At 40.1% G+C, this 12,414-nt stretch overlaps 1 pseudogene; it reads right to left on the bottom strand.

The window, feature by feature from the left end:
• Positions 1 to 8,687: 8,687 nt before the first annotated feature.
• LOC143690553 (pumilio homolog 3 pseudogene) overlaps positions 8,688 to 12,414 on the bottom strand; it is a 34,770-nt pseudogene continuing 31,043 nt past the window's right edge.

Below are 12,414 nucleotides of genomic sequence, written 5' to 3'. Positions count from 1 at the left end.
TTTTATTATATTTTGTTTGTTTGCTTGTTTTTTACATGGGCTGGGGCCGGGAATCGAACCGGGGTCCTCCGGCACGGCAGGCAAGCACTCTTGTCCGCTGAGCCACCGCGGCCCGCCAGAAGGATTACTTTTAAAAGAAGTGGTGGACAAGGTCCCTGGAGGGAAAGGAGAATTCAAATGTGAAGAGGCATGTATGAATTGTGATTATAAACAACGGTATGCAAATTTAATGCAAGTTATATGCAAACCACAGCCTACTATTCCCAGCAAACAGCCTGCCCAGGTGCTCTTCTGTAACAGTGCTGCAGTGAAATAACAACATCTCTAATACTATTCTCTGCCAAAATTGTCATCAGTAACATATACTTCCAGTGGGATTTGAAGAATGAGGCATTCCATAAAATGGAGTCCATCAAATGAAAGAAAGACAAAATGCATTGATTTTCTGAGCTGACACGCAGGCCTGAGTTTGTGAACGGGGCCGACTCTCCGCGCAGAGGCTGAGTGTCCTGGTACCGTACATCTGGTGGCCACATGCGCAGGACAATAAGCACCTCACAATGACACACCAGTACTTCCTCACCCGGGGACAGAGATGGCAGCGTGGTGATGACTGCCCTGTCCCTGGCCTCCTGCTGGGCCTGCCAACAATGGGGCCACTCAGTACCAGCTGCGACACCCTCTGGCACTGAGGGGGTCCACCTCATTTCCATGGAGGAGACAATGGCCTGCAGAGGTCATTGGTCAAGTCACCACCAACCTGAACTGAATTCTGACACAGTGTTGAGAGCCCCCCTCAAGGCAGCCTCTCGACCAGTGAATGCAGCTTGGATGACAGCCTTTCTCTGTAGGGCATATTGCTTAGATGAATCTAATAGCTTCCATTTGGCATTTGACCTGATTGGACCTTAGGGGAAAACCAGGAGGTACACAAAAGCCTGACATCATCTTAAGTTCCTAAAAGAAAATATGCACTCATTTTTCAGACCAAAGGGTAATGCATCATACTGGCAATCTTTTAAATCTTTGGCTTGTGAATCATTTTAAACATTTCCATATGAACCTGGAAATGTAGACAAAAATTTACTATGCCACTCTCTCACAAGGAAAGAAAGGCTGTCTGTCCCTGTAGGGCTGCTGGATTAATAACCCGGACAGAACCCATGTTAATTTTTTAAGCAGCTAGCCAATTCAGCTAAACAATAAGTAATTTAAATCAAACACTTGGTCTGATTATCTCTTTTTCAAGAATTAGCTGGTTGCTTGATGAAAATACTCAAAAGGCTCTGATATTTTAACATTGGTATATATGTCAGAGTCCTTGTTAATTAAAAAAAAAAGAAGACATCAAAACCGCCTAGCATATATTTAGGTGCCTCTTTAGGTAAAATGTATGATCACAGCCACCACCACCTCCCATAAAAAGATTTGTGAAACTTTTCCGTCATTTCACATCAACTGTTTAGTTCCATAGCATTATGGAGCAAACTGTCTGATGCTATATGACCAGTATCTTATTTTTAATGAGGAGTGAGACAAGGCATTAAAAAATATATATTGTAGGGTAAACCATCTTCTTTTCCCCCCTCAAGTTCCTACCTTAGCCATAAAGTTGGAGCTTTTGCCTTTTCTGGGTGTGGGGAGAAGGGCTTTCGCCCTCCCTCCCACACCTGCCATCACTTCCCTACAAGGGAGAAGTGACCTATACTCAGTGTGACGAGGACGCCAAGGAAGTGGGAGCTGTGCGTATGAGCAGCCTTTGTCTCTCTGTCTCTTCCCTCTGTTACTCAGAATGACCTGACCTCAGGACAAATACATTCTCTGCCCCAACAAGCAGTAAGCATCCTGCCCCTGCGAGGAAGACGCCTGGTCTGTGAGGGCCCAGCCCAGCCAGTGGCTGGATGGGTGAATTCCCTGAAGAAACACGGGATTCGGCAGCCATTGGCCACAGATCTATGCCCTCACCTCTAATCAAGTTTAGTAGTTCTTAAGTGGAGATATTGATCTTCTGTTTTTCAGTTGGTCTCAAGCTCAGGAGGGGAAGAAGAAGTATTTCTTATTACTCTCTCCCCAAATCCTGATACATTCAAGCCCTAATTGTCTATTATATTTAATATTTTGGTTCTTCATTTGATCTAATTAATCTGGAGAATAGGAACAGGAAAGATTTGCATATATTCCTATCTAGAAATCTTAATATGTTGGTAGATGAGCAGCCACCATCTTTCTGGCAAGAAAAAGCCCTGATTTGTAGTATTTTATTATTTCTGCAGTGTGACTGCTCCTACCACGGCTGATTTCATGAAATCACTGAATGCTGAGTTGGAAGAGAGACTCCCCAGCAGCCCTCCCAAGCTGGTACTAGCTGGCTCCCGCACACCATGGCCTATAAAATATGCTGAATTTGTCTTATTTCCTGAAAATTAAATTTCAAGGATTATTGTACCATTTTTATAAACCAATTACCATTTTATGATCTCCTAAAACTAATAGTGAGTACAAGATGTATTATCCAGCGGTCTGTTAAAGAAGAATTTGCCCAATTCAACATTCAGTACAAACAAGGGAAAGGGAATTATCTCTTATCTTACCTCCATCTTTTCTTTCTGTTTTTCCCCTCATTTCTTGTACATATCAAACCACTTGGCTGTCAGTAACAGCACCAGAAACTACACTGCAAAGGAGTTTGAGGAGTTTGAATGATGCTGATGATTATATTCACAAAAAGTAAAAACCAACATGCATGAAGAGGCATTAATAATTGTCTTCCAAGAAGCCTGAGAGAGTATGCTGTGTTGGAAGAACGGGACTTTCGAGTGAGACAGAACTGAATTTAAATCCCAGCCTGATGTTGACCTGCTGGGCCCCTCTTGGAAGGAGGAGCTCAGCAGCAGCCTTGCAACACATTCTGTCTACTGGGAACTGGGAATGAAACAAGGAAGATAAACTCGTCAGATTCCTTACGTGCCTGAAATGACAGACCTCCAGGCAAATATACTAATCCTTTTTGTAGCGGTAGAGTCCTTAACTATGAGAAGCTTTTGGCAGGTTGAACATGATCTGTCAAGGATTTCTTGCTTATAGTAATCAAATCTGGAATGTACAGATTCATGGAATATGGCTTGCTGAAGAATATCATGAAATCTGTGTAGTTGTCAGGGTATAAAATGGTGACGTTTCATGAAATAAAGCTCTCTTCTGTGTAAGTGGCATGGCTGTACCCATTGCTTTGGCACCTCATTTGTTAACCAGCGCCAGAACCAGTCCTAATACCGTTGTGTGTTGATCCCATCACAGTCTTTTGAACCCTCGAGATGCATCGTGAAGTTTGCTGCTGTGCAAGTTCTCTCATCTGTGTGAGTCTGGTTTTACTCTAATTCTTTGTATTATCTCACATAGTTAGCAGGTTAGTTAATCCTTTGATGTAAGTCTTCTCATCCATAAAATGGGCATGCTAATGTTTATGTCTCATAACTGCTGAGAAGAATGGATCAGATAAGACCTGGAAACCATGTGTTATAGAAAGTACAGTGAAGGTCACTTACATCTACCTCTGAACCTCTGCTAGTAAAGTGGTGTTCTTGGTAAAGACACTGACTCCAGGGTTCACTGAGTGTATTAATGAAGTATCTGCTAAAAGAAAGAAAGAGGGAGAATCATAGGCGGGATGAGGTGTATAAATTATTCAGGTGGAATATAGCAACTCTCTTCCACATACTTCCTACCCACAAATCATACAAACTTGATGGAATGCCAACTGTGAGCATACTTTTATTCTCTCTAAAGAAAAACCCCGTAACATCAACTTAAAAAGTTTTTTTTAATTATTAAAGTAGATGATTTCTGAATGAAAATTCCTCCTAGCATAACTAAAATTTTCTAATGACATAGATATTTATGTAAAAGTCAAGTAAATTTATTTTCCTAAAAATTTGCTCATGCGAAGTACACACAAGGCCCTGAGAATACAGAGGTGAGAAACACAACGTGCTACCTGCCTTTACATGTAGAGCTTACAGTCTGAGAAACTATCTTTAAACAAACTATAAGACAATTACATTTATTATTACAAATTCTGTTTTGTGCTGAGAAGAGAAAATACAGATTTATGAGACAGTAAACAGGAGGCTCTGTTTTATTTTGGAGGCTCTGAGGAGTGGAATTTAAGTTGAGACTGTAAGGACTAAGAGAGTGGAGGCAGGAGGAAAAGCCTTCAAACAGAAAAAAAAAACCATCATTTTTTAGAAATCTCACCTAGTAATTCTGATATTCAGTCAAGCTGAGAACCACTGTAGATTTCCTTCTGTTTGACTCTCTCGTCTCTTGGTCTCCATGCTGCCACACTCTCCCGGCTTTCTTTCTACTTTGCTTGCCATTCATTTTCTGTTTCCTTAAATGTTTCTGCCTTCCCTGTGGATCTGTCCATGACAGAGTCCTCAGGATCTGCTTTGGTTCCCTCTTCTCTTCTCTCTGTCTCTTTATTCTCTCCATAGACAATTTCATCAACCCATGGTTTTCTATACAATCCATATGATATACAATTCCTGACCCCCTTGTGAGCTTCAGATCTAAACATCCATGTGCTGCAGTCTCTCCTTGGGAAGTCACAGACATGCCGGACCTCATGGGGCATGCTGAGCTCTGCGTCCCCATCTGCCGCTCTCCCTTGTCTGTGCCCACACAGAGTTCTGCATCTCAAGAAATGGCCACCTGGGCATGAGCAGCAGAAACCTGGGACCCATCCTTGACACGTGCCTCTCTCCCAACCCATCCCGGAATCCTTTTGATTTCACCTCTAAAATATTTCTCAAATGCGTTTACTTCTCTTCATCTCCAAAGCTCCTAGTGCAACTCATAATAATCAAATTACATTCCTACCCTACTAAAAGCCCTTTGGTACTGCCCATTGTGCATTTATCATGGAGTCCCAACCCAGGCCAGTGAAAGCACACTGGGGTACGGCCCTGTCCCCAACATTTTAAAAATGCTCCCTGAGTGATGTTACTATGAAGCCAGGGTTGCTCTGCCTTGCTAAGAGCTGTTGAGAAGTCAAGTAACATGAAAATGGGAAAGCATCTCCTCTACTCATCAGTTTCCTGACATTCACAGGAATGTGGGCCTGAGCGCCAGTAGTTTCAGCAGCTGGTGAGAAAGCCTGATGGGAGTGGGTTGAAGAGGGAGTGAAAAGTGAAGAATTGGTGACCCAATTTGAAGGTAATTCTTTCAGGAAAACTGGCTGAGGAAGAGATTCGAGCTATTTTACCATAACTAGAGGTAGATTTGGTTTTTCACCTCTGACTATTTATAAAACATGGACACATACACCTTGATAAAACATGGTTTTATATTTTTATAAAGATACACCATGTTATGGATTGAATTATACTCTCCTGTGACAATAATGAAATTGCAAGTAAACTTATTTTTCCTGGAGGGGCGATGAATTTGTATCAATTCATCCACCAGGATTGATTTTTAAATATAAGATTCTGGCAAAGTTAAACGACCCCAAAGAATTTGGTGTGCTGCAGTGTGAAAACCCTGGATTGGGCTTCAGATGTGCTCTATTCCCATCCTGGCCTCTCACCTTGCATATGATCTTGGACAAATTTCTTAATTTGTCTAAGCCTCATCATTTTTTTTTATCTTTGAAATGGTGATAATACATCTCACAGAAGTTTGTTTTAAATATTTAATGAAATAATATATACAAAGAGTGTGTGTAAAACTGTATGCTCTATTCCCATGTTCTCCCCTAATCCCCAGTGCCTTCCAGTGGCTTCCTTGATGGTTGAGAATTCCTCTAAAGCATCTGGACATATCTCCCTCAGGAGCTGCTCAATGTATTTCAGTCATATTCTGAGTCTCTTCTTTACACTAAAATTCACAGTTACTTATCCCTTTACTCCCCGATCTTAATTTACTGGGACAAATTTGAGCTAGATAAACTGATGTAAAAAATGAGGTGCGTCAGCATCCCAGAAAAACCGTAATACTTTGTAAATGGGGTATTTCGGACCTTAATGTAAGGATTAACTAGCTTGAAAATTTCAAACAGGTAAGGGATGGTTATTCAACAAAGAGAACTTTTTAGTACCCAAAATATTACACCATGATGTAGTCTCCCAAGCTCCTAGTTTATTTCATATTTCATGGCTCAGTCTTCTCTACCTCTTTAACGTAGTTCTGCTAGGTTTATTCTGTTCTATACACATCACTTCACTCCTAGGCTCAAAAACAGTCAGAGGCTCTTTCCCTGCTCCTAATTTACCTTCCTTCAGCTAGCAGAACACCCCTTCTAGTGCCACTGTCTACGCTACTGGAACCAGAGAATATAATATATTCTTCCTTCCTTTCCAGGAGAGAAACATATTTACTTACCTTTTTTTTTTTTTTTTGAGGTAGGGGAAGAGGGTTGGAGGAATCTTTTCCCCCTTTAGTTTATAATTGAAATTTTCATCAAGATCATTGTAGATGCACGTAAAGTTGTAAAATATAATACAAAGAGATCCCTTGTACATTAAACATTTTGCAAAACTATTATAATCCCACAACCAAGATATTCACATTGATAAAATCCACCTATCTCCACTGTTACTTGTACTCAGTGTTTGTTAAGTTCTGTATTATTGTGTCACCTGTGTAGGTTTGCTTATCCATTACCAAAGGCTAGACACTGAATCATTTCCAACATCACCAGGGTTTCTTGTATTATCCTTTTAAAATCATACCGATCTAGTTTGCTAGCTTCTGGAATGCAATATAGCATAAATGGTATGGCTTTTAAACTCTTTTTTTTTTTAAAATTACATGGGCTGGCACTGGGAAACGAACCCAGGTGTCTGGCATGGCAGGCAAGAACTCTGCCACTGAGCCACTGCGGCCCACCCTGGAATGGCTTTCAAAGAGGGGAAATTTAATAAGTTGCTAGTTTACAGTTCTAAGGCCAAGAAAACGTCCCAATTAAAGCAAGTCTATAGAAATGTCCAATCTAAGGCATCCAGGAAAAGATACCTTGGTTCAAGAAGGCCAGTGACATTCAGAGTTTCTCTCTCAGCTGGAAGGGCACATGGCGAAGTCTGCTAGCTTTCTCTTCTGGTTTCTTGTGTCATGAAGCTCCCTGGGAGGCATTTTCCTTCTTCACCTCACTGTCTGGTGGGCTCTCTGCTTTGTGATTCTCTGGTGGTCTCAGCTCTCTCAGAATCTTGTGGCTTTCTCTCTTGTTGTTCTCTAGCTTTTTCCAAAGTGCTTCTTCTTTTAAAGGATTCCAGTAAAACCAACCAAGACCCACTTGGAATGGGTGGAGACACATCTCCACCTATCAAGTTTAATACCCACACTGATTGAGTCACATCTCCATGGAAATAAGCTAATTAAAAGTTTTCAACATGCAGTACTGAGTAGGGATTAGAAAAAACTGTTGCACCCACAAGCTTGATTAGGATTAAAACATGGCTTTTCTAGGGTACATAAACCTTTGCAAACTGGTATACATACCCATGTCTTCCAACTCCCTCTTCCTTCATGTTCTGCCCAAATTCCTGACAACCACTAATCTCTCCTCCATTCCTAAACCTACGCCTTTTCAAAAATGTTGTCTAAATAGAACTATGCAGTATGTAATCTTTTGGGATTGACTCTTTTTTGCTCAGTATAATTCCCTTGAGAGTCATCAAAGTGGTTGTATGTATCCATAGCTCATTTGTTGTTATTTCTGAATAGTACTCCATGGTAAATATGAATCATAACTTGTTTAGCTACCTCAGGTGATAATAATAGCTGATATTTATGGAGTCCTTTTGGAGCCTGTGCTCAAAGTTTTCTATGGGTAAGTCCTATTATCATCCCCATTTTATAAGTGAGGAGGCTGAGGCTTAGAAATAGAAGGACCTTCCTCATGGTTCCACTGCTAGTAAGAGGCAGAGCTAGGATTTGAAGCTAGGTGGTCTGCCCACAGTGACCAGATTACTACTTCTTGTATAATAATGAAAGAAACCCCTGTGCTAGCAGAAGCAGCTGTGCAGTTGTAATTAGGACAACATTTTACTTTTAAAATGCAAATGTATATTTTACCATCTCTGAGAATAAATGTATATCCCTGCACTGTGTAAATACATGCGTGTGTGTGTGTGTGTGTGTGTTTCAATAGGTATGCATTGATCTTCCCTTAGAGGCTACTGGCAGCCCCAGTGGATATCTATTCCAGTGCTCCCTCTCCCCCACCAAAACACACATCTCAGGCTACAGGAGAATGAATAAATACAGCACCCAGTTCTTATCTGTTATCTGTTGGAGGGAACAACAATGAATCCTAAATAGTATGAGAATGGAATCCAGAAGTTACTTGTATTATTTCAAAGTAAATAGAAGATCGTGGCAAACACTTCCCTTGTCAGATGTGAGCAAAAGGAAAATAAATGCTCTATCATGCAAAAGTATACTGCGGCAAAAAAATATTAAAAAGAAGGGGCAGATAAAAACAAGCATATAAAAGACAGGTAAAAGATAGAGTCTGGAAGGAAACATAACTCAAAGGTTAGAAAAAACTTCCCACGAGTGTTTTACACTATAGAAAAATCTAAGCTTGCAAAGACAAAATGATAAAATAACGGAGTGAGTGACGGGGTTTGAAGCTGTACATGCCCCAGTAAAACCCTCTTTCCCAAGATCGGGGTGGGCATGGCCGATCACGGGTCGTGGATTTTGATTAGCAAATTTGGATCGCTGGGGGTCAACCGTCCTTGGGCAGGAGCAGCAGTGATGGAGCACCCAGACTTCCTCGGGCCGCAGGGGACAGTTAGCTGGAGGGCTGCCTTTTTTTTTGGCGTCCAGCAAGGCTCAGCTTTGTGGAGCCCTTGGAGAAGCTTTTGGCTCCCATCCTGATCCTCTTCCCAGGGCACTTTGGAGCCAGTCTGCATCCCCTTCTTGGATCCCTGGCCCTGTATTGACTGGAAAGAATGTCTTGGCAAAGTCCTCTCGGGGGTGCCACTTCTCCCAGGAAAGCGACTTGAGACAACAAAAGGTGTGTAAAAACCTAGGGAGCAGATAGTCTGGGGCAAGGGCCTGCTGGCTGCAAACAGCCCTGAGCTGGAGGTCTGTCTCCTGGGGAAAGAGCGGACACCCAAACTCCTGTTAACAGGAGAACTCCTAACAACCGACAAGCAAAGCCCAGGACAAGACACGACAGAGGCCCAGACTGGCGGAGAACCTTGCTCAGTGCCTCTGCCTTGGCCAGGCCTTCCTGGTAGCAGGGCTGAAGCTCAAGAAAATCTCTGTCTTACCACAGCCGGTTACAAAACCAAGAGACAAACATCCTAGGGAAGAAATCCCAGAGCTAACGTTTTAAAGTATTAAAATGTACAGAATACAACAAAAGAGTGCAAGACAAAGCAGTAAGAAATGATGGCCCATCCAAAGGAAGAGGATGAAGATAAAGAAAACGCCAATGAAAACGATGAGGAATGTGGACATACTAAACAAAGCTTTTAAAAAAAAATGACCTTAAAAATGCTTAAGGAGATGAAGGACAGTACAGATTTAAAAAAGGATATCAGGAAAAGAAAGAATGAGCAATATGAGAGTCTAAGTAAAGAGAAATTTTAAAAAGGAACCATATGAATGTATTACCTATTAAAAAAATTTGAAAAGCATGTTACCTAAAGTATCATAATTTCTTCATTTTCAATCACAGTTTCTTTTTCTTCATTTTAAATTCAAATATAATCAAGTTTTAATATCTCAGCGTAAAAATTAGCATGCACAGCATGGTCGTTTTACAAAATAAGTCGTAACTAACCATCCCTCCATCTGTACATATGCAAAGAAAGAAGTCTGAAGTGACACCCAATGTTAACTCTGGTTATTTCATAGGTGATGAACTTTTGGGTGTTGTTTTCTTATTCTTATTTTTTCAGATCGCTCTTGAATTTTTAAATATGTATTATTTTTACAAAAAAAAAGCAAAAGAAAAAATATATAACTACCTGTTGACAAGGAAGAACAAGGGGCTTTCCTGCACCTCCAAAGGGACCAGACACTGAAGCCAAAGTCCACCCCGGGGGGTCTGCAAAATCCCTGTTTGTACAACTCTGCAGCATGGCTCAGCGTTTGGGAAATGCACTGCCAGAGGATCCTTATGGTCCACGGGGTGCCTCGCTGATTCTTTAAGTAGGAGGCTGATGCCTGAGCTATCCTCCTGCCAAACTAGATTACCTGTCGTTTCCCAATATTCCTCTTTCATTGGGTCCTAATCACACGGAATTCCCTCTGCCCTCCCATCCCCCACCCTGCCTCAATCATGTCTTGCCTACAAAGCCATGTCAAATACCATGTCTTCCATATACCCTTTCCTAATCTGTCTTCCTGATTACCTCCTTCAAACCCCATAGCCCCTTTTTACAATTATCTTATAGCAATTCATTAATTCAACAAATGTTTATTAAGCACATGCCACGTGCCTTATATAGTAATTGTGCACATGTCTTATCCTCTCTGCCTTAGAACAATCACCTATTATATTGGAGGCAGGCAGTGTGACATACTAACTTGATGTTTCTACAGCCCTTAGCATAATGCCTTCTAAAGAACAAAACTCAGAAAGATGCTTGTTGGATACTTAAATAATGGGCACTCAATATGACTTGAACTGATTACCTTGACTATAATTTTGTAAAGCGTGGAAGTCTTTACCTTTAGAGATAGGCTTTTACCTTTAAAAGCCAAGTGGATCACATGCCTTCAGCATTATTTTGAGCTTTTCTAAAAAGCAAGCACGCCGCATTTCTATAGACACACTGGCATGGATCAAAATTTTTCGAAGGTATAAGGTCCAAATAGGTAAATAATAAAATAATGATTTGCATTGTCACCTGTTTCACCCTGAATAGATAAAATAACAATCCTGAAAGTTGACATAAGGAAGATAATTTCTCCCTAGTCCCTCACTCTCTAATGTTCAATATCAGCTCAGAGACCACTTTCTAGGACGAATTCACATTTCACAGGATTTTTATCCCTTAATTGGGATCTTGAGTCACAAAAAGGTACATTTGAGCCTCATTGCTCATAACTTAAATAAAGGTAATTTGATAAATTCAAACACTGATACACATTGATGATGAGATAATGTGAATAGAATTTAAAAGGAAGGCACACTGAAAATGTACCGCTGTGCTCCAGTAGCCATGTTTCTTGAAGATAATTGTATAATGATAAGGCTTTCACAGTGTGACTGTGTGATTGTGAAAACCTTGTATCTGATGCTTCTTTTATCTACCTTATCGACAGACGAGTAAAACAAATGGATTAAAATAAATGAATAATAGGGGGAACAAATGTTAAAATAAATTTAGTAGATTGAAATGCTAGTGATCAATGAAAGGGAGGGGTAAGGGTTATGGTATATATGAATTTTTTTCTTTTTTCTTTTTATTTCTTTTTCTGAATTGATTCAAATGTTCTAAGAAATGATCATGATGATCAATACACAACTATGTGATGATATTGTGAGTTATTGATTATATACCAAGAATGGAATTATCATATGGTAAGAATGTTTGTGTTTGTATGTTGTTATGTTTAAAAAAATTTTTTAAATAAAAAAATTAAAAAAAAGAAGGCGTAGCAAAAAGAAGATAATGTACAGAGTTAAAGGAATACTTTATGAGATAATGAGGATTAGATGTGAAAAAGATTTTTCTTTGTTCTAGTCAGGCTCTCTTTCCAAATTAAGGTGGTTCAAAAACCTGTTTCCCTTAGCTCCCTCAGCAGAGAGCAAAGGATAATGTGCTGCCACCTACTGACGACTTAATGAAAGTGTAGCTCAGAACATGTTGAAAATATTTAATCAATAAAAAAGCAAAAAACAAAAAAACCTAGAATGCAGCTTTCTAGGGGCCTGGGTGAGGGTAGGGAATGGCAAGTTAATACTTAATTGGTTCAGAGTTTCTGTTCGGGGTGATGGAAAAGTTGTGGTAGTGGAGGGTGGTGATGGTAGCACAACATTGTGACTGTAATTAATACCACTGTATTATAGATTTGAATGTGGTTAAAGGGGAAATTTCAGGTCTTATATATATATATACATATGTTAATAGAATAAAAATCAAGAGATAAAACATAGGACTGTACAACACAGTACACTCTATTATAAACAATGGACTATAGTTAATAATATAATTATAAAAAAATCTTTCATGAATTATAACAAATGCAGCACACTAATGCAAAGTGTTCATAATAGGGTGGTATGGGGGAACACACACATGGACACTATGGATTACAGTTAATAGTAAAATTATAGAACTACTGAACCGCTGCAAGAAGGAATGAAGTTGTGAGGCATGCAACTAGGTAAATGAAACTTGAGGATGGTATGTTGAATGAAATGTCAGAAACAAAGTATTATCGTGCCTC

This window comes from Tamandua tetradactyla, chromosome 7, assembly GCF_023851605.1.
Source record: "Tamandua tetradactyla isolate mTamTet1 chromosome 7, mTamTet1.pri, whole genome shotgun sequence".
Classification (NCBI taxonomy): Eukaryota; Metazoa; Chordata; class Mammalia; order Pilosa; family Myrmecophagidae; genus Tamandua; species Tamandua tetradactyla.
This window is presented reverse-complemented; position numbering and strand designations above follow the sequence as displayed.